This window comes from Corvus hawaiiensis, chromosome 3 (assembly GCF_020740725.1).
Source record: "Corvus hawaiiensis isolate bCorHaw1 chromosome 3, bCorHaw1.pri.cur, whole genome shotgun sequence".
NCBI classification, from domain to species: domain Eukaryota; kingdom Metazoa; phylum Chordata; class Aves; order Passeriformes; family Corvidae; genus Corvus; species Corvus hawaiiensis.
In genome coordinates this window covers 36,895,159-36,915,275 of record NC_063215.1, presented here as the reverse complement: position 1 = coordinate 36,915,275, position 20,117 = coordinate 36,895,159, and the positions used below count along the sequence as shown (strand labels likewise).

Here is a 20,117-nt window from a genome sequence, read left to right as displayed (position 1 = left end):
CACGAGGCTAGTTCCCGCCCTCCTTTTAAAAACTCACCTAAAAGCACTCTGCGTTTTACACCGGAACCCTGTAACGCAAAACGCGCGAACAGCACGGTGACCGGCAGGCGGGCTGCAGTGCCCGCCCCTCCCGTCCCAGAGCGGCGGGAGGCGGGGGCGCGGGGCGGGGCGGCCCCTGGGCGGCCGGACCACACGGCAGCGCCCGCGCCTCCGCGCGCCCCCGCGACCAAGGCGCGCTCCCGCGCCAGCGCCGCGCAGGGTCTCCGCCCCTCGGCTCGCGCGGCAGGGGGCGTGGCCATCCTCGTTCCACCCCGCAGCGTGCATATAAAGCTGGCGCGCGGCCCCGCGTTTCTTCTTTCCTTGTGGAGCGGCTGCTGTGCGGCACGCGGTAAGGCGGCGGGGAGTGCAGTGTGTGCCGCTGTCCCGGCGGGGGGCGGTGGGGGTTGCAGCCGCGGCTTCTTCCTTGTGCTCGGACGTTCGGGAGGCTCGCCCGCGGCGCCGCTTGCGTAGCACTCGAGGCAGGAGCTGGCGGGTGAAGCTCTCACCCTTGGAGCCGCGGCTAGAGCCAGGCGTAAGGCAGCCGTAATCCAGCTGTGAGGCCGCAGCCGCCCGTGCACGGTGCCCTGCTGGCAGCCGCGGCGGTGCGAGGGGACGGAGGGGGCGGACTACATATTCCAGCATGCCCCGCGGGAGGCTCCTTGCCGGAAGCCGCATCCCAGGGCGCGAGGCAGGCTGGGATCGGTAGGCGGTGGTGGCCCGCGTGGCGCTGCTGGGCCCGCGCCATTTTGATCCCCACCCGTTCCGGCCGGGTCTGGTGAGGGGGTGCTGCCCCTGCTGTGCCCTCAGCTGCGGCTGGGGCAGCCCCTGGCACGGTGGGACGGCCTTCAGTCCTCTGGATTCGTGCGTGAAATGTTGAATAAGGTGGAGCCGCCTTGTTGACGTGGCAGAAGGTTGGTGCTCATGCTTGTGTTACCTGTATGTATTTTGGAGGCCTCAGCCGCCAGGATTATGGCATTGCCCCACAGCAGAAGACCTATAAAAGTATTGTAAAATCCACATAGCGCCCCAAGGAAAAAAGACCCACAACATTTAAGTGATACTTAATGTAAATCATTAGATTACTGTTATACCTAATGATGTTTTTTTTTTTTTTTAAGACAATAACACAGCAGAATAAAGGGAGATATGTTATAAGAAATAAACCACCCACCCCCCAAGAAAACGCACACCTCCTCCCCGGAAGCTTTTTGTGGCCTTAAGATGCCTTTTTGTCCCCTCCATGAAGTGCTGATTCATTGAACCCATAGTACTTCTGAAAGAACAGGAAATGCCACTAAATATATCCAGGATTCCAGGCTCTTACCTGCAAGGAAAGATTAGGGTATGGCTGGATTCGCATAGGAAATTGTCAGGTGCATTCTTTGTGTGTTGAATTAGCTTGTCTAACAGTCTGTGTCACGCAGGAGATTACTGAACAGTAAAATATTTGAAACTTAGACCATTAGTAGCCCTTGATTATTGGGTTTATTATACTCAAGCATAAAGTTTATTGCTCGTGAGAAGTGGAAACTTAACTCGAGGCTTTCTATAGCTTGAATTGTTTTTGTGATCTGAAGCGAAGTGTGTGATGAGTTACCTTTTATGGCTTGATGTGTTTATTTGATCTATGTAGTACAGAGTGAGATACTTTAAATAAGCATGTTCAAGTAATAATGTATATGACAAAGCATACTTTGTCATGTATTTCTTAAGCTGCTTGAGTTGGTGGATTTTGATAATTGCTATATGGCTAAAACAATTCTCTAAACCAACTTAAATCAGTTCTTAAAAGTGATTAAAACCTTGAGACGACGATTTTTCGTTTAAAAAAAACCTTTGGACTGAGGTTTAACAGTGAGTACATGCAGTTATTGCTAATGCTTTGAATATGGGGTTTCAGGTGGGTGTAACTTGCAATTCCTTTGTTTAAAACTGCAGTTCTTGCTGCTTTTCTCCTGCAAGCTTGTGATTTAGTACTTAACATGCTGCTTCTAGAGATCGTGTTGATTATTGCCTCATAATGTGTGTGATGTACTGGCCTGGTGATACGAATTTGCTGATGTCAAGTTGTAAGACTGTCCATGTTTGTTTTTAGGTACGATGGAGAGGAGGTTTTCAGCGGTGTCACGTACATTGTACATTAAGGTAACAGCTCTGGAATTTTTAATGTTGGTCTAGTAATATTGTGTGTCTATTTTTGACCAAGTCAATAAATACTTCTGTTTCATGACTTGGTTTCTGTATTTTTGTCTGCCAAAAGTATGGGAAATGCCAGAGAGTTGCCATCTTTGTATGGCTACTGAGTAGGACAAAAAAGAAAAACTACATTGCATTTTCATAATTGCCATCAAACTGATAAGTAATTATTTGATAATTTTGGGGTTTGGTGCTCTTTAAGGTCAGCCTGTAGGTCAGTTCTTAATTGGACTTCTTTTGCTTACAAAACTTCACCTTGTCACGTATTATAGGCTGTTCCAGAAGAGTATTAAATTGTATGAAAATGTCAATTTTTAGTGCTTGGTGATCATGTTTCTGACATAGTAACATGAGAGATGATGCTAGACCACAGCAAGAGCTGTTTTTTAGTTTAAAAGATACTTTTTGCTTGTTTTTAATTTTAGCCCTTCATGGAAGGATCATCACAAGTAGAAGAATACTTGGCACACACAAGTGGATTTTCCTGAAAGCTGTGTATGTTTTGAATGATTGGTGGGGATAAATTAATGATAAATATTAGCAAAATATGCATATGATCAAATTAGTTGAGTCCTTAGCTTTAAAATTGAGGTATGGGTATATTTTGGGCATGTTTGACATGGTCTAGAGCTGTGTAGGCTGGGGGGATTTGGAATAGTTTTTGTGTTGGAGGAGCTGGTAAAATGCCTTTCTGAAGTGTTTATACTAAATCTAAACATTACCTCAGTATGGATTTTAACTGTGATTTTGTACTTTATTGGGAAATAAGTATGAAACAGTGTTTAGTCAAAGAAAACAGGGCATCTAAAGGCTTGTTCATATAAATAAGCAAATGCTCCAATTTTTGAATAAAAATGTGTATTCACTTTTTTAACATATAGTTAATATTCTCACTTTTTTCAAAGAAGGAACTCCAGGATCTGTATTCATTTTTATTTGACTCAAGTGCTTACAACCAGTTGTTAAAAAAGTAAAATTCGGTTGTTCTTACTGGCTTGTGTTATATTACTCATGAGCTTGTTGTAATTCAGAATTTTACTCAAATTTCTAGAGTGGTATGAACAGTTTCTAGTAATGGGAATGTGACATGTCCTGAAGAAAGACTTCCTTGCAACAGGAAATATAAGAGGTAATATTAACTGATTAAACAGCAGAAACTTTTTGTTGATTGTAATGTATTGCCTTTTCAGTACATTGATAATGAAAGAGACAGAGCTTGTTTTGTGGAATAGATGAAGGTATGAGTGGTGTTACAGTTTCCAGTCACTGATATTTGTGAATAGTGGTGAATCCTGCTGAAACGGCCAAACCTGATACATTGATGAGAAGCTTCGTAAGGCTCTGGCTACTGAGATGAAACCACTTAATCGTTCAATCATAAATCATCCCAGTTGGTTTAATACTGCTGCTGTGTACAAGTGAGGTGCCAGCATGCGCCAGGCTGTGAAAAAGAATGTTGGTGCATTATTTGAACCCACCTCTAAGTCCATGTTGACACGAATACATCCTATTGCAGAAGCTCACATCTTTAAAGAGCAGAGAGGGGAAAGTGTTAGTTCAGGTATTCTGCCTTATAGTGGGTAAGTAATAGGCATAAGCCAGGTATGGTCAGGAAGTGTTGCTGGTGTTTGAAAGCTAGTGATGATGTTTGCACTTGGATCCTTTTAGGACAGTTAATTTAGGGCCCACTTAAATGTGGGCATTTAGGAAAAGTCATGTTAATGACAGAGGTGGAATTTGATGGTAAATGATAGTGAATTCAAAATAAAGCTGTTTCAGCTCCAGAGATAACCTACTTCACAAGGGCTGGTATAGTATACTTGAGCAGGCAAAAAGAACACTCACGAATGCTTACTGTGCATTAAGAATATTAGCAGTGGTTTCTCCAAGAACTTCATTCCCACTTAAGTATCTGAACTTCATATTTTTTAGTGAAATTCACTTTACTGTACTGGTGCTTGAGTATATCCACTGGTTGGTTTTAGTTAAAAAGTTAAAATCTAGAGTGTGAGAACTTGTAATTTTCCTGTGTTACTACACATGTGTAATTTTATTCCACTCAAAGGTACCTTTAAATACTTAGGTAATAAGTATTTAATAATAATATAATAATAATATATAATAATAATAATAATAATAATTTAATAAATACTTAGGTAAATACTACGAGTACTTTCTTTTCAACAACAGGTTTTGTCCCAGTATGTGAAGCTCAAATGTATGGGTGAAACTTGCTGCCTGTAAAATGCTGTATTGTTTAGACAGGCACTGTTGCAATTAAAAAGGGGAGTGACTTCCATAGCTGACCTAGAGAAAAGCTGGAAGTAGCAAAGCTTGTTGATGTTAACTAACCAGTGTATTTTGTGTCTTCACAGAGATGCTTGAATGCTGCTTCTGAATAGAAGGTATGAATTCCAATAAACACTATCTTTGATCCTGATAGGCAGATCACCAGTATCAGATAACCTGATAATCAAGTGTAATTTCCCCTTCCTATCACAGTTCATACCCAGGCTGAGCAATAGCTGGGCAAGAGAAGCAAAACAAATCTTACTGTGACTTGACTATACTTCCAATTAAAGTTTCACAGAACTTGCAGTGTGCTGATACTAATGCAACATGCGTTGAATAATGCAGTTTCATCTATTCAAGAGGCTGAATAGATGGCAAGCTGTATTTTGAGTGATGAAAGAAAACTTCTCTGAACTAACAAAGTTCTTTCTTACAGGGGAATGTTTTTTATAGAAACAACATAGGAACAAATGCTTTTGGCTTATTCAGGTATGTAACTGAAAAGCTTCTAAACATTTTCTCATTCTAACTCTAAATAACTGTGCTTACAGTTCAGATTTTTTTTACATTATGACAGTTATGAACATAATTGATCAATTGATATGTTTAGTCATAGCTGGCATTTAAAAAGCACTTCCTCCCCAAGATACAGTGTGTGCTGATAGAAGTATTAAAGATTGTCAATAAAAAAACTAAGCCATCAGAAACCCTACTAAATTTTTTGTTTCTGTACTGCTTTTGTCTCATCTATGATGAACCTATCCCGAACCTGAATTCCTTGCTGAGAAACTTCATATGGATCCGGCATCTGAGATGAGACCAAAATAATTGGATTTAAACTTTGTGAAAAGCATTAAACTGTCTTTGTGGGTTTAGTTCTTGTTTTGCTTTGGGTTTTTTGGAGTTTTTTTGTTTTTTTGTTTTTTACAGAAATAGCAACATCTTAATACAAACTGTTGTGTGCTTACTTGTAAATTGAAATTTCTCCCTTGAATGAACCATTTTACTTAGATCTTGTTCTCCTTTTTCAGTGATGAATTGGAACACTTTGTCAGAACTGCCTGACAAATGTGGATGATGTAACCAGAAGGAGGTGTAACACCTGAAGAGATGATGTGGCTTGGAGTGGGATGCCATGCTTTTAAAAGCCTGCTGAAACAGCTGCAATTTTAGAGGATGCTGTTTTCAGAAACTGCATGTAGACCACAATTACTGTCTCTGCATATTTAAAACACTGTCTTTCCAAGCTACTGAACTGTCTTCTCTAGGAAGTATAGCAGTAATACTAGGGAAAAGTGTTGAGCTTCAGTACATGGAAAACCCCTTGATTAATTTACCCTTTTAAAATACCATATGGTACACAGTCTTGCAGATACTGAAGATCTGTGATGACTCAAGAGTAGAGCTCACAGGCAGGCCCTGTAAAGACAGGGTGAAAGCAAAGAAAAAGACAATGTCTACAGCTTGCGTCACTGTATCTAGTGAGGGAGTGAGGAGTTGGGCATTTGTTGACTGCCACTTCAGCAGTCAATAAAAGAAGACTAGTACCATAACAGTGGAACTGCCTTTTGAGGAATACACTGGCAACAGTACTTGTTTGCTCTGTCGGGAAAAGAGGTTGGTAGTGGGAAAAGAGTTACATACATTAGACCTTGGGCTTCAAACAGTCACTTGAAAAGTAATGGTGCTGTATCCCAGTAGCAGCATATTTGCTGTATTCAGCAAACTGTCATTTCCACAGAGGAATGAAGGATCATAAATTGTTTACCAAGTAAATTTAAAGACAACTCATGGTGTACAAAAAATGAAATTGGCCTTGAAGCATGACTGTCAAGCCTTATTGTCAGGAATTCTTTATAAGGGCAGAAACACAAGAATGGCAAAACTGAAAATTGATAGACACACTATTTCTGAATCATTTTGAAATGGTCTGAAATACATAAAACAGCCCTATAGCTCATGGGGTGTCCCTGTTTGTCAGTGACAAATTCCATGTAAAGTCCAATTTTCTGTCAAAGCAGTATCATGAAGTACAAAACACTACCAGGAGCAGTATATAAAACATTGGAAATGTCAAAAATAAGTATCCATCAGACTACTAAAGTGGATGCTAAGGATCTGACTTAACTCCAGGAGTGCATTGGGTCATTTAGCATCTCCTGTGGTTTGCTTAATAATAAGCAGTGGCCACCTACTTTGGCTGCACCTTTTCAGCAAGGAATGGTAAATAAGTCTATTAAATACCAAGATCTGCAGAAATTCACTAGAAAATAGCTTTCCATTGCTTTCAACAGGATTTATTTCTGTTAACCAACATTACTGAGAGTGGTACATATTTCCATGTGCCATGTTTTGTACATGCTTTTGAATAAAGATAATGATGTTAACAGTCATGGCTGTTGCAGATGAGGTGTGAATCACAGCACGGTGTTCCTCAACTGCTTGTACTTCTCAAGAGCTATATAAGCAACGTTGGCCTTGTTGTGCTCTCTGGTGCAGCATGTACTGGGCATGTGATGCTTCATGTTGTGCTCGAGTGGCTCCAGGACAAAAACTACTGGTTATGTACTTAAGAGGTGGGAAGGTAAGATCAGTCTCAATCTTCTGCCCACTGCGGTTCTGCGAAAAGTCTGGGTGCTGTTAACAGCATCTAGTGGAGCTGCTTGGATGGCAAGTGCAAAAGTTGTCAGTCCTAGCTAGGTTTGTCTCTTCTGGATGTTAAGATGTCAAACAGCAGAGATGGTTACTAGAGCAGCAATATTTGGTAAGTACTTTGTTAGATATTCAAAGGGATCTATAACTTCATTAGAGTCTGAAGAGTGGCATGTGTTTTGGAGCATCTTTAATCTTTTGAGCTGATGTTAATACAAGGTGTTAAAGCCTTTAAAAGGAATGCTGTGTATATGCAGTAAACTTGGTGCATTTATCTTGTGCTGTGGATGAAATAGAAGACTCAAGTTTCAGCATTGTGGGTGGTACTTTAGGTACCCAAAGTACTTAATCTTGTTCTGTATATTCTAAAACATGCATTGGGGATGGTCTCAGAGGTAGAATAGGCAGCAATAGATAAAGGGTGCCAGATAAAGTTACTGCATATCTGTGGTGGAGGCCTGTCTCAAAGTGTGATGTTCAATCATGAAAAAGATTGGCCTCACCATATAAAAAAGGTAGATGTGGCCAATGGTAAGGCATATTGAATATTGAGCTGCAGAACCTTCCCTAGGAATGATCCTGTACTTTTGAGCTACAGAAAATTGATAGCCAATTTTTAAAAAAAGTGTATTAGTGGTGTAGGGAGTCTAGCATTTACAAAAGTGAAGAAATGTTTTAACCATGACATGTTCCAGAGGTTTTGGTTTATGAGACCAGTGAAAATTACAGAAGGTCATTTTTATAACCAATTTTAAGATGGAAACTGGCTTTTTTGCCTTGTGGGAGTGGGTTAATATATTTCAAACGAGTTGTGGATTTAGGTCTGTTTTGAGTAATACAGTAATTACAAATAATAATTTGAGTAAAAGTGAGATACCAAGATGTAGTTGTGAAAAGTTACTGTGTGACACATTTGGAACACGTGGCATGAGATTTCTCTCTGCAAAAGCACTTTGATAAAGTTTACAAAACTGTTAGACTTAAAGCTTTAAGACTGCAGTAAACAGCATGAGAGCACTTTGCTGCTTTAGTGCAGTGAAGTCTTCCATTAACCATCATCAGTGGTGAGCTTAAAAGTGTCACATGGCTCTTGGGCTGTAGGCCAAGAAATCGGTGGTTAGACAAACTGTTCTGGAATGTTGCCATTTATCAGTCTTAGTAACTGGGCAAAAACAGCAGAGCCTTAGTAATTAAACAAGTGCTTATAAGCAAGAGGAGTACCTTGCATCCGCAAGGAAGATTGAAGAGTAGCTCTGCATAAATGCTTTGCTAGTATTGAAGTAATGAGGTCCTATTAAAGTGGGAGGTTTTGTCTTGCTGAAGAACTTGTCTTACTGGTGAAGACTGTGATCTATAATCAGGAGTTGCAAGTGAGTGAAACTAAGCTAGCAGTGGTTATCTAGGCACAGCACCCACACTGCTATGAATGCCAGTGCTGGTGTGACACCTGCTTGAAGTATCAGATCCCAGTGAACAGGAATTCCAGTGTAAGCTGTGTGTCAGGCTGCCATCCTGCAGAGGAGTGTGTGGCTGCAGCTACATAGTGTGCTGGTGTTGGGGTTCCTGCCATCTAGAGCAGGAAAGCTCTTAACTATAAATTTGCCATACAAAGTTTGGGGTATGTGTTCTGCTAATTAAAATCCAGCATTGAAAGGAAATACCAGTTGGTAAAGAAAAGCATTCCATAGGGCATTCAAACACGGACACACAGCAGAGTGAGCAAGTGTTTGACTTCCCCAAGGAAAGGTATTCTTAATATTGAAGAGCGTTTGGCCCTAACTTTGGTAGTTTTTCTTCACAGCCCCTCCCTTTGTCCCAGAGGACAAAGTTTGAGCTACAATCTGGAGTATGAATGAATTTAACAGAAAAATGGTAATTTCAGATGGGTGGAGTACACATGGAGGCTTCATATACTATGTAAATGTATGTCTGATGATTTGCATTCTCTACTTTTTGGTGTTAAAACCGGTGTTACAAGCATTTTTGCTTGTCTGCTCTTGTCTTTCCCTGGGAGGATATAAACTGGAAAAGTACAATTAAAGTAATGAATTCTGTTTCCTTTCAAACATCATGTGGCTTTTTAGTTGATAGTCCAGTTGAGCTATCAGGGCTATGAAGACAGTACTACTCTGCCATTGTTTCAAACTTCCTGCAGGCTCCGGAGGACAAAGTGGTGTTTGATGCTCAGAAGAATGGCTGTATTGAGTGGGACAAAGTCTGCCTCGTTCAGTATTCTGTCTGAGGATGACCAATATAAGGAACAGGAGAAGTATAGAGAGCCTTTCCAGCAGTTTTCTTGGGAATTTCCTGAGATTTTCATTTGTATTTGAGTGCTACTTGGCAATTATGAGCTATGTCCATTTAAAAATATTTGAAACAAGAATGATATGTAGGCTGTACAATAGATGAAGTACTGGGTATGTTTAAGTGTAGGGAGGGGAGGATTGGGAGGGGGCTGAAGTAAAGGTTTTTTTTTTTCCCCCCCCTCTTTGACGCTGATGTCACTTTCGATTCTCATGTTACTGAAAACAGTGTTCAGTGACTTCACTGAAGGCCCCCCAGTGCTAGGCCAGCTTTGCTGTTAAATTGAGCTGTGGGGGTGAAAGTTTGAAGTACTGATGTGTGCTCTTAGCCCTGAGCTACACTTCAGGCTTCTCACCAGACCAATAAACGCTATCTTTTTCCCTGAAGATGGAGTTCTCCATAACTGAAGGAGCACTTTCCCAGCAACAATGGTACTAGTTTTGTAGTGGCAGGGGAGGAATGATTAATATCTGTCCCAAAATGAAGTTCAGTCTGTTTTTATGTGGAAAGTAGAGATGAATGGACTGTAATAAAACAAATGCTTAGGCCTTACTTGGAAATTGGTAAGCTGATTGAAAAGTAAAGGTATTTTTAAATTGTCTTAAGATCATTGAAGAAGAATATACAGCTATTGTTAAATCTGAGCGTTTCATCTTACCTTGACAAAATAGGAAATAATTTGACCTAGGCTTACCTTAGTTTCTTTCAATCAGAGAGGAGTACTGCAGATACTAGGGTCCTGAGAAAAACACTTGAGACTTAAACTCTTTTGTGTACCTCGAGGCTTAACCCCAGCCAGTAACTAAATACCACATCCTACCTGCTCTGGCAGGATGGAGAGGATAATACGAAGAACGGTAAAAGCCATGGGTTGAAATAAGAACAGAATTGAAATTAATAATTGTACCATGAAGGAAGACAACAAAGAGGAAACCCCAAGATAGGCAAGTGATGATACATGATACAATTGCTCATGGCCTCCTAACATGCCCAGCGTGAACAATGATCCATGCCTCCTGACCAGCTTCCCCCAGTTTATATACTGGGCATGACATGCTAGTATAGAGTATCCCCTTGGCCCGTTCGGGTCAGCTGTCCTGGCCTTGCTCCCTCACAGCTTCTTGAGCCCCTCCTCACTGGCAGAGACTTTTGGTTGTTGCTACATAGTGCTACCCCAACATCAAAGTGTTAACAACACCATTTTCATATACTGAATTCAAACCACAGCACTGTACCAGCTACTAAGAAGAAAACTAACTAACCCAGCTGAAACCATGGTGGTGTGTTAGCTCTGTCTAGTAGTTAGGTCATTTTCTGCAGCAGAAAATGCAAGCAAAATGGCTGTCTTTCGTTTCATGCATGCTACCAGGAAAGTACAATATTGAAACATGGTGAGTGGCAGTTCTTAACGTCATTTTGACTTCATAACTGAAACAGTTCAGGGTATGCTTATTCAATCCCCAGAGTATATTAGAATAAGCATTTTCTAAAAGTAGTTCGATTACATAAAATTTTTGAACTGTCCATTTGCTACTGCGAACAGAGAAGTTTGTTTTGTGGGAGTTAGTGCTCCTTCCCCTCTTCCTGTTTCACAGATTATAAACCACATAATATAAAATGTTTAACGGCAGGAACAGGAGTTACCTCTAAAACATCTTGAAATAGTAATTTATAATAAACAGTATCACATGGCAGGGAAGAGTGTCTAGGCTTTTGAAAATGTTTCTGAAGTAGTACTCTACAGTTGTCTGAATTGGCTTCTTTTCATTGACATGTACTTCAACTTAATTTCTGTTGCTAGTGCAAAGTTGTTCTTCATAGTTTCTGCTAATTTGACATACAGGTTGTAAAGCTGCTGGAAGCCTTTTTCTCCATGAGATCTTAATATTGTGGTTCTCTGCCAGGGGTTGACTGCGAGGTGTTTTGCTGTGGTTTTAAATGCTATGAGAAGATGACTGGAGATTGTATGAGTACTTTCTCCTGAGAGTATTATGTAGTTTCTAGTTTTATAATTGAAAAAGTAACACTGAACACTGAATTGTAGCAACTGCTTGATATATTTTCTATAAAAGTGCAGTCCCTTTATGAGCCAGGGTGGATATGGGAAAATTCAAAGCTTTTACCTTACAAATATGAACAAATATGATTTGCCAGGAGCTACAGATGTGAAGAGACCTGTGGTGTAAGGACCATTGACTTCCTGATGGCTGTTGCCTGACAGCACTAACTTTCAAAGGAAATAGCTACTTAGCTTTGGGTTTTTGTTGAAGAAACTTGACACGATGAGGAGGGTTCACTGTAATGAAACTCTTGTACCCTCACCTACCTATAAGAGAAGAAAAAGAGGAATTCTGTTATTCTGAGGTAGTACTCATGGAGGTGTTCTGTCTCTCTTGGTCTTATCTGCTGTTTTTTCCTAAGGGCTGCTTGGGGTTTTCTAGTTGTGATTTCTTCACTGAGGTGTGACCAGGAAAGCCTGAAGTATTGTTGGTTCTCAACTAGTAAAATGCATTTTAAATGACAAAAGGAGTATGCATATTTGGTCTTTCCTGAAGTTACATCTTTTATAGAAAGCTCAAGCTTCCACAGATAATCTGCTCTATCTCCCACAGATAATCTGCTCTACCTCCCAGCATAAGATTTCTTACTCTGGGCCAAGGTTGGGACCTTGGTATCCATAACTTTTGTGTTGCACTCAGTTTTGTCCCAATCTCTTAAAGATACTATTCCTCCTCTTCTATACTAGTCCTGTATTTCTTTCCTTGTAAGAGTTATGTATTAAACATCCCAAGAACCATGGCAAAACCACAAAACTCCATAAGACTACTACATAAGCATTCAGTATTAATCCTAGAAGGGCTGTAATAATATATGAAACTTCTGTAAAGGGAAAAAAAGAAAGATCTCTGGGACTCAAGGAGATAATAATGAAATTGAAATACATGATGAGTTTTAAAAACAAGACCAGGTCCTGTAATTGATGTGATTTGCTCCTCAGAAATCAGAGACAGAGCCTGCAAATAAGAGTCGCTTATGAGGTAAATTGCATATCTGTCAGCAAGGACAGCTAGCTGGGCTTCAGGTTGTTTCAGATATGGAAGGGACACACTTTTCTCTGCTTCTGTGTTCATACTGAGCTCTCTGCTGTAAAGTTTCAGGCTATAAAGTAGGAGTTACAAAAAAAAAATGGATGCTCAGTATTATTTTAAATAAAAATCTTTACTACTCACAATTAATGTAACAGGGCTAAAACTCAACTGTACTTTGTATAGTATTTTCCAAAAAGCCATAACCATTTTTCAGAAATATCTCAATTCTGCAGAAATAGGCTCTGTTGAACTTGCTCTTCTCTCCTTGACTGTTTTGAATTTTGGCTGGGAAACAGGCACCTCAAATTCATTAAAAAGGCAGAAATTAACGTCTGTGAAGATGACAGCCTTTTCTATAGCAGCAGCAAAAAGAACTATCAGCAGAATTGGCATCTGGCCCTGGAAGCAAAACATTCTGAGCTTCTGGTAAAGCTTCCAAAAGAAGTACGATAATGAGGTTTTAGAAAATTCCTGGGCTGTCTTGATTTCATATACAGTCTAATCCTACTGCTCAACTTTGGTGTTTAAGATAAATAATATAGAAAATATTGTCTATATTATATTATTATTGTCTTGGGCCAAGCAACAGCAAGGTATGAAGTATTTGCTTTCTGTGATTGGCTGAGATAGTCTCCCCGTTTGCTGGGATTTAACCTTCATATGAACTTAGTCTTTGTTGGGGTGCGTTGACTCACTGCTTGCTAAAAAATATGACTAGCAGTTGGGGTGTCAGATGCTGAGAGGGAAAGCTAATGTGTTACCAGCACTATTATCATCAGCCTAAGGGTGGAAGAATCCATTTGTGTCACCTTGGCTGAGTTATAGAAAGCAGGTGAACTTCCAAGCTGAGAATGTCTCATGTTTGGGGTTCTTTGTGTTGTTTTTTTGTTTTGGTTTAGGTTGGGGTTTTTTGTGTATAGCTTACAAAAGTTTTGAATTTAATAGCCCTCCCTTCTTAGTTCTGGTTCTAATTTTTTTCCATTGTGCACTGACACTGGAGGAGTTTGAAATACTTTCAGACTAAAAAAAATTCTGCACGTTCCTCACTGCCTCTTTTGGCTGCAGCAGGTCTGTATCAATACTGCTGATCTGAAATTTTTTAACAGTTTTCATGCATCAAATTTACTAACCAGGACTGAACTTTTAATAGATGTTTAAAGGGTTTAAATTAAAAGTTGGCACTAAATTACAAACCTTTGCCTTTTAGTGTACATAAGATGATCTCTTGGGTAAGAATTATTTTATCATTTTTCTTGTGAGACACGAAGTTATTGCTGTGGATGTGGCAGTAAAATCTAAAAACGCCTGACCTGGAAGGGTATGAAAGAATTCAGAAACTTCTGCAGTTAACTGTCATCAGTGATTTTAACTGTTTTTTATGAACATGCTCAGATATCTATTGATTCTGCTGTAAACTAAAAATTGATGTATTGGCAGTAAAAATGTATGTTCTCACACAGTTGCATTGACTCCTCTTGCTGTTCAATATGTGCCTCCAAACACTGCTCTCTGTTGGTACATAACTCCAGTTGGAGAACACAAGAGCTATTAGAAGTGTTTTGGTTAATTTAAATGTATTAAAGGTGTTAATAAAAAAGTTCACAGATTTATCAGCTAGGTATTTAACTAGTCATAAACTGAGAAATTTTTTTTATTTGACCCTAAGAGTTTCAAGTTTTCAAAATGAAACTTCCCTGTAAATGTTCTTAGTTGCCACTACTTTTAAGATCTAAACTTCAAAAAAGAAAAAACAACCTTTTATGTTTTTACAGGATCAAAGCTAATTGAAATTTTTTTTAAAAGCAGATTAAAAGTATAATGCTCTTTATCTGTCCCCTGCAGATCACAGAATAGCAATTTATTTTTTCTGGTTACCAGTTGCTGTGTAAAATTAAAACTTTGCTTCTCTAAAGAACTAAACTTGTGCTTCTAGCAGCACAATACAGCTGCATTAGTTGTACCGTATTACATTACAAATTTGTTCAGGTTTGAGCACAGGTTATGTTGCCTGCACTGCCCTGTGCAAAACAATGAAGAGATTCCTGGTTAATGCTGCACAAGTTGGAAAGGGAAAACTTATAGACATGTGCTGAAGCTCTATTTTAGGTTAAGATCTAATTAAGGTATCACTCAAGGCCCATGTAGTAGAGAGTAGATCTTCCAAAAGAAGATTATTGAAAAGCAGCAAGCACAGCCTGAGGTACTGATACAGTAAGAGCTCTTCATCCCTGTGCTCTGGTCTGATGTTTGTGCTGTAAATGAGAATTCCCTTAGGGCAGCATTCTCCAGGTATCTTTAAAATATAAAATAGAAAACCATTTGTACACAAATGGTTGTATTGTCTGCTCTTGGGATCTGCAGAAACGCTGCATTTTGGTAGTCACTTCTGTCTTGCACTGGCAAGGGTCATAAATGTGTGTGTGTGTGAGAGATTGTTCTATTCTTAAAAGGACCTTGAAGACACAAGGTTATTTGGGCGCACCCATGCTTGAAAGGATTTTTAGGTTCTTTGGTTACATGTTAAGTAGCCTGGAACACTTGACCTGAAAGCTGTGTATTGCAACTGCTGCATCAGACACTTTCCTGAGTAATCAGCCATGTGATTACTAGCCAACTAAAAAGGCCTGGGACATGAGCCCAGTTTCTGGCAACTGATTATCCATGCCAGGAAGGGTTAATGCAGTCTGACAGCTAAAGCCTGGGTACCAGTTTAATATTTGGGCATGGCTTAGAAGTCAGGGTGGGTGAGAGCTTAGCTGTGGGAATGCAAGCTGTGTTCTCCATATTTGCCTTACAGCTGGAGAACAGCCCATGACCTGTCCCATCTGCTGTATGGCTGTGGCCATTGTGTCTGTGGTGTGCTGTGCTCTCCTCTCCTGGGAAAGATGCCCGGAGCTGGAGAAGAACATTCTGTGACCCACTGACATGCTGTCTGCCTTCGGAGATGGGCTTAATGCAGTAAGTAACTTACATGAGGTTAAGTAGATCCCAAGGGTCTCTTTCCTCCAGCTGGCTTTTACAAGGGTGCCAAGTACGGGAACCCTTATGTGGCTGCTAGGCAGTACAGGGACATAAGGGCCAGGCTGGATGAGTGTCTGGGGTGAAGGAAGGTCTAAATACAGCAGTAAGTTCTCTATTGACACTTTCATTTGTGGCTGTATTCAGTGAGTTGCAGCTTCAGCACTTGGCTACCTTGCACTGCGCAAGTGGACAGGACAGCACTACTGTCCTGAGGTGACTCGGAGATGTTTTGAATGTGGATGCTGATAAGGAATGCTCTCTGCAGTTCTCTTGCATGAGTCCTTCTCATACGGCAGAATGCACTAGGACATGGAGGAAACTTCTTTCTCCAACCTCTCCATGCTAATTTGATGAAAATAGGGCAGTATATGTGGTAACTCTCCTGTCACTTCTTTGCTGAATATCTTGTCTCCTCTTTCCGTGGAGTTTTGCCAGGCACTGACCTAATGGCAGCATTCCTCTAAGAGCTTTAAAGCATCAAATGCTTTGGATAACAGGAATGGCAAAGGCAGAAGTTGTGTCCTAGCTCCCACCCTTGTACCCACAGCAATAGTAAAGCAGTATTTTTTTGTCAGATTGGGAAAGCCTTTTTCCATAGTTTCCTCACCCTTGATAAACTTGTGGGCTATTTGTATAGGAAGCTTGTTATTTATAAGTCTATCTATAGTGGGAAGAGGAGTATGTGATTAGAGGGAATCTGGAGGAAGAGGAACATTTGCATGTATACTTTTCCAGGAAGTGGAAAGGATTTGGGAAGAAAGGAACAGATTAGTGATTGCATGGTCTGCTTGCTGCAATGACAAGGTATTTGAATTGTTAGACTGAAGAGCTGAGACCAATATTCAGTTTCCAGTAGTGGGTATTGGCTAACGGAAAAATACAAAGATAGGGCAAGCATAGATATGATAGTATGTTCTGGTATGCTCCCCCAGTTTATGCAATTCCTCCACTAGTATCTGTTGCAAAATATAAATTGGGGTGATATCGCTATGTCTTCATTTAACAATTTTAGATGGGTGTTTCTTGCATTAATTAGTTACTTTGGGGATTTGTGGAAATACCTACAGCTTCCTGTGCCAGTGAATTCCCTAGCTTTAGCTGCATGTGTGTAAAATTAGCAGGTTTTGCTTGGCTATCTGCCTGTTTGATTTAATGTTTCCTAGTTCTTCTGCTGGAAGAATGAGTGAGCAGTTATTCTCTAGTTTTCCGCATGCCACCTCTGACTTGTAGGCCTGCATTAGGTTTCCTCATCTGTCCTGTCTGTACTGAAGATACAGGTTCTGAGTAACTTAGCACTGCTTTTTTGCCAGTAAGCATATGGCATTTGCAGTTCTTTGTTGCAAGGCTGGGCCTGTTTTCTGAGTGACAATAGTCAGTTTGGGATGGCTTTCAGATGGCATTTCCACAATACACGTGGAAGCAACTTCACTGTCTTCTGAGCATGCAAAAATAGAGTCCTCTCCTCCTCCACTCCTCTTTCAATACTTACACATTAGCCTACAGCATACTGCAAATACATTGCATTCTACAGTGATTGCTCTGAACCCTCAGCTGATAAACAACTGTTAAAATTTCTAACTTAAGTTAGAAAAAAACTAAAGGTATTAACAGAATGTGAACTACACTACTTTCTGCTGCTTCTCTTGTACTTCTTTCTTACAAAGTCAGCCCTGGAGTGTTTTGTTTGGGGTGGAGGTACCTGTGTGTTTGGGGATGATGTTGACTGGGAAGAGGAAAAAACAGTGACTGATATTAGAAAAAAAAAGACTTAAAACATAGTTACTTTACAGAAATGAGCAGTTCGATACTCTTTCTTTCACTGGCAGTGTGGCTATAGCATGGAGGTAAAACAAAAGTGAGAGAAGAATTTAAGACCTTCTGTCTATACATTGAACTCAACACCACAAGAATTCCTGGGAGAGCCCCATTCTTCCTCATTGCCAGGCTTATTCTCTGCCTGCAACTATCTGGGCAAATACTTAGCAGAATGCAGGTGATTTCAACCTCAAAACGCTTGAAATGCATCGTGTCAAGTCTATAGGATCAGACTCCTCTTCCATCTTGTAGAACTATAAGAATTAAAAATTAGTTAAAATTTGGTTACTTTGGGTTTTTGATTTGAGGTGGGGGGGGGGGGGGGGGGAAGTCTTTAAAAAGTTTCAAGAAAGAAGCATCAATTCATGGATAGAACTGGATTTGTAAAGATCCAGTGTAAAGAACTATATCACATAATCTATCTGTCTGCTCCAGCAGGGCCACCTAAAGCTAGTTGCCTGGGTCCATGTTCAGACAGGTTTTGAATATCTTGGAGGATGGAGACACTACAACCTCCCTGGGCAACTGATGCCAGTGTCTGGTCACTCTTACAGTGAAAATGTGTTTCCTGATGTTCAGAGTGTTTCAGTTTGTGCCCATTGCCTCTGGTGCTGTGAATCATACTGGATTTGCAAATGCTTTTTTTGCTCCTTTTGTTTTCCTGACTTAGTTGGAAGAAGTGGAATGTTTGAAGGGATAGCAGAGTCAAAGTTAGAACTTTAGAAGCAGTTTAAATATAAGGGGGATTAACCTTGATTTTAAAAAGTACTACCCTGCCTAGTTTTGAAAAAGTTTGAATGTGCACAAAGGATATAACTGGAAAGAATGTTAAAAGAAAATATTACCATTAGTTATGTTAGTAAAGTTTCTTTGCTGAAATCAATTTTAGATCATAAGCTACTTTTTATAGAATGGAAGGACTCTCAAATCTGCATATTAAAGACTGAGACAGTCATACATGAAAAGTACTTTTTCGGAAGAAAGTTTCATATATGTGATTCATCTCCTTTTCATTGATTTCTGACTTGTTTTTCTTAGTAGAGACAGGCCTTGCATTTCATATCTTTTAAGGCAGAGAATTTGATAGAATGAAGAAATTGAACAAACTTTTAATTAAACAGGTTTTTCCTCAAATAGCTTTATTTTACCAAGGATCTCGCAGGGCAAATAGGCCACCAGCCAACTGTGCACTACACCGAATAAGATGCAAACTGCAATCCTTTCCTGAAGTTAAATATCTTTATAATACATAGATGTATTAATAACTTGGCAGCCTTACCAACGAGACTAAGGGCTGGGAAAAGCACATTGCTGAGAAACCCCAAGAGTGGCTCATTCATCTCAGAATTCTGCTGTGGCAGACACAGCACAAGGGGCTTGTTTCATTATTATGAGCGATGACATTTGCTGCATGACCAGAGTGATCCACCTCTCTAGTGCTGTAGCTGGTGCATTTCATAGCTCAAGTACAGTGAATTCTACAGACAAGCCTGTATTTCCAATGAATACACACTTTGGAAAGGCATGGCATCATAGAAACTGAAGGTAAGATTCCTGTTGAGTTTCCTAGATTTTTATTCTTTGTTTAGGATATGATTATTTAACTGTGTGTAAGTAGTTCCAAAGCAAAAAATAGTCTCTTAGTCTTCTAGTCAAATTAAATTTATTTTTCACTGCTTTATCTCTGCTACTCTGTAGTTGGTCTTGTTGTAATCACTGTTTTTACCATGGGTGTGCTGGGAGGTGCTGAAGTCCAGCTGTGGGCTTCAGTGTGGTTCTACAATGGTTAAAACTGGAACAGAAGCAGACAGGGTTTTCATACACCAGGAAAATTTAGGAATCAACACAACTTTAATTATTGTGACAAGCTGTCAAAACTTCCAGGCATGTGCAGAGAAGTTTCTCATGTAAGTCTAAGTCACCAGGTAAGTGTCTGTAAATGTTCTTGGCAAGAGTATTTTTTCAATCAATGTTCTACATGATTAAAAAGAAAAAAAATCCCACTAATTTCATGGATCTTGTCCCAGAATTACAGAATATTCCGAGTTGGAAGGGACCCACAAGGATCACCGAGTCCAGCTCTTAAATGAATAGCCCATGCAGAGATCAAGCCCATGACTTTGGTCTCATTAGCACGATGCTCTACCCAATTGAACTAATCTCAGGGTTTTCCTGGACATGCCACTTTTGGCTTTGATATTAGGGCTAATAATGGAGCTATATTTGGAGGAACTGCGTGTCAGACTCTGTGCTTCCTGCTTTCTATGTAAAATTTCAAAGGATCAAATAATTGCAACTCTGACTCTGGGTTAGCTATTATTTTAAATGATGGTGCAAATCTGTTCACTGCATTAATCCTAGTCTTTTTATTGTTTTTGCTTCTGTTTTATGGAGGAAAAAGTTAAGTGCATTAAAAAGTTTTCCTCAAAATTGGGCCTGAAAGCAGGAGTTCCTTTCTCAGGAGTTTGCCACCTACAGTTAATCAGATCGACTGACAGAGAATCTTAATCAAACACAAGAAGTTCCACCTCAACATGAGGAAGAATTTCTTTACACTGAGGGTGGCAGAGTACTGGAACAGGCTGCCCAGGGAGGTCATGAATCTCCCTCTCTGGAGACACTCAAAACCCACCTGGATATGTTCCTGGGTCACCTGCTCTAGGTCACCCTGCCTTGGCAGGGGGTTGGACTGGATAATCTCCAGAGGTG

The 20,117-nt window shown here is 40.2% G+C and overlaps 1 long non-coding RNA gene and 1 other non-coding gene across 7 annotated transcripts; both read left to right on the top strand.

The window, feature by feature from the left end:
• Window positions 1–286: 286 nt before the first annotated feature.
• Window positions 287–6,920, top strand: LOC125323194. Of its 6 annotated transcripts, none has more exons than XR_007202411.1 (8): window positions 287–388; window positions 1,158–1,381; window positions 2,135–2,184; window positions 2,661–2,730; window positions 3,287–3,364; window positions 4,611–4,640; window positions 4,964–5,016; window positions 5,559–6,920. It is a non-coding gene; the product is annotated as an uncharacterized LOC125323194 (long non-coding RNA). The 6 variants fall into 6 exon arrangements; XR_007202413.1 differs by lacking the exon at window positions 287–388 and adding an exon at window positions 409–950; XR_007202409.1 differs by lacking the exon at window positions 1,158–1,381 and having other exon boundaries at window positions 291–388.
• LOC125324261 lies at window positions 5,272–5,342 on the top strand. The gene has a single exon (XR_007202899.1). It is a non-coding gene; the product is annotated as a small nucleolar RNA SNORD50 (small nucleolar RNA).
• Window positions 6,921–20,117: the final 13,197 nt, after the last annotated feature.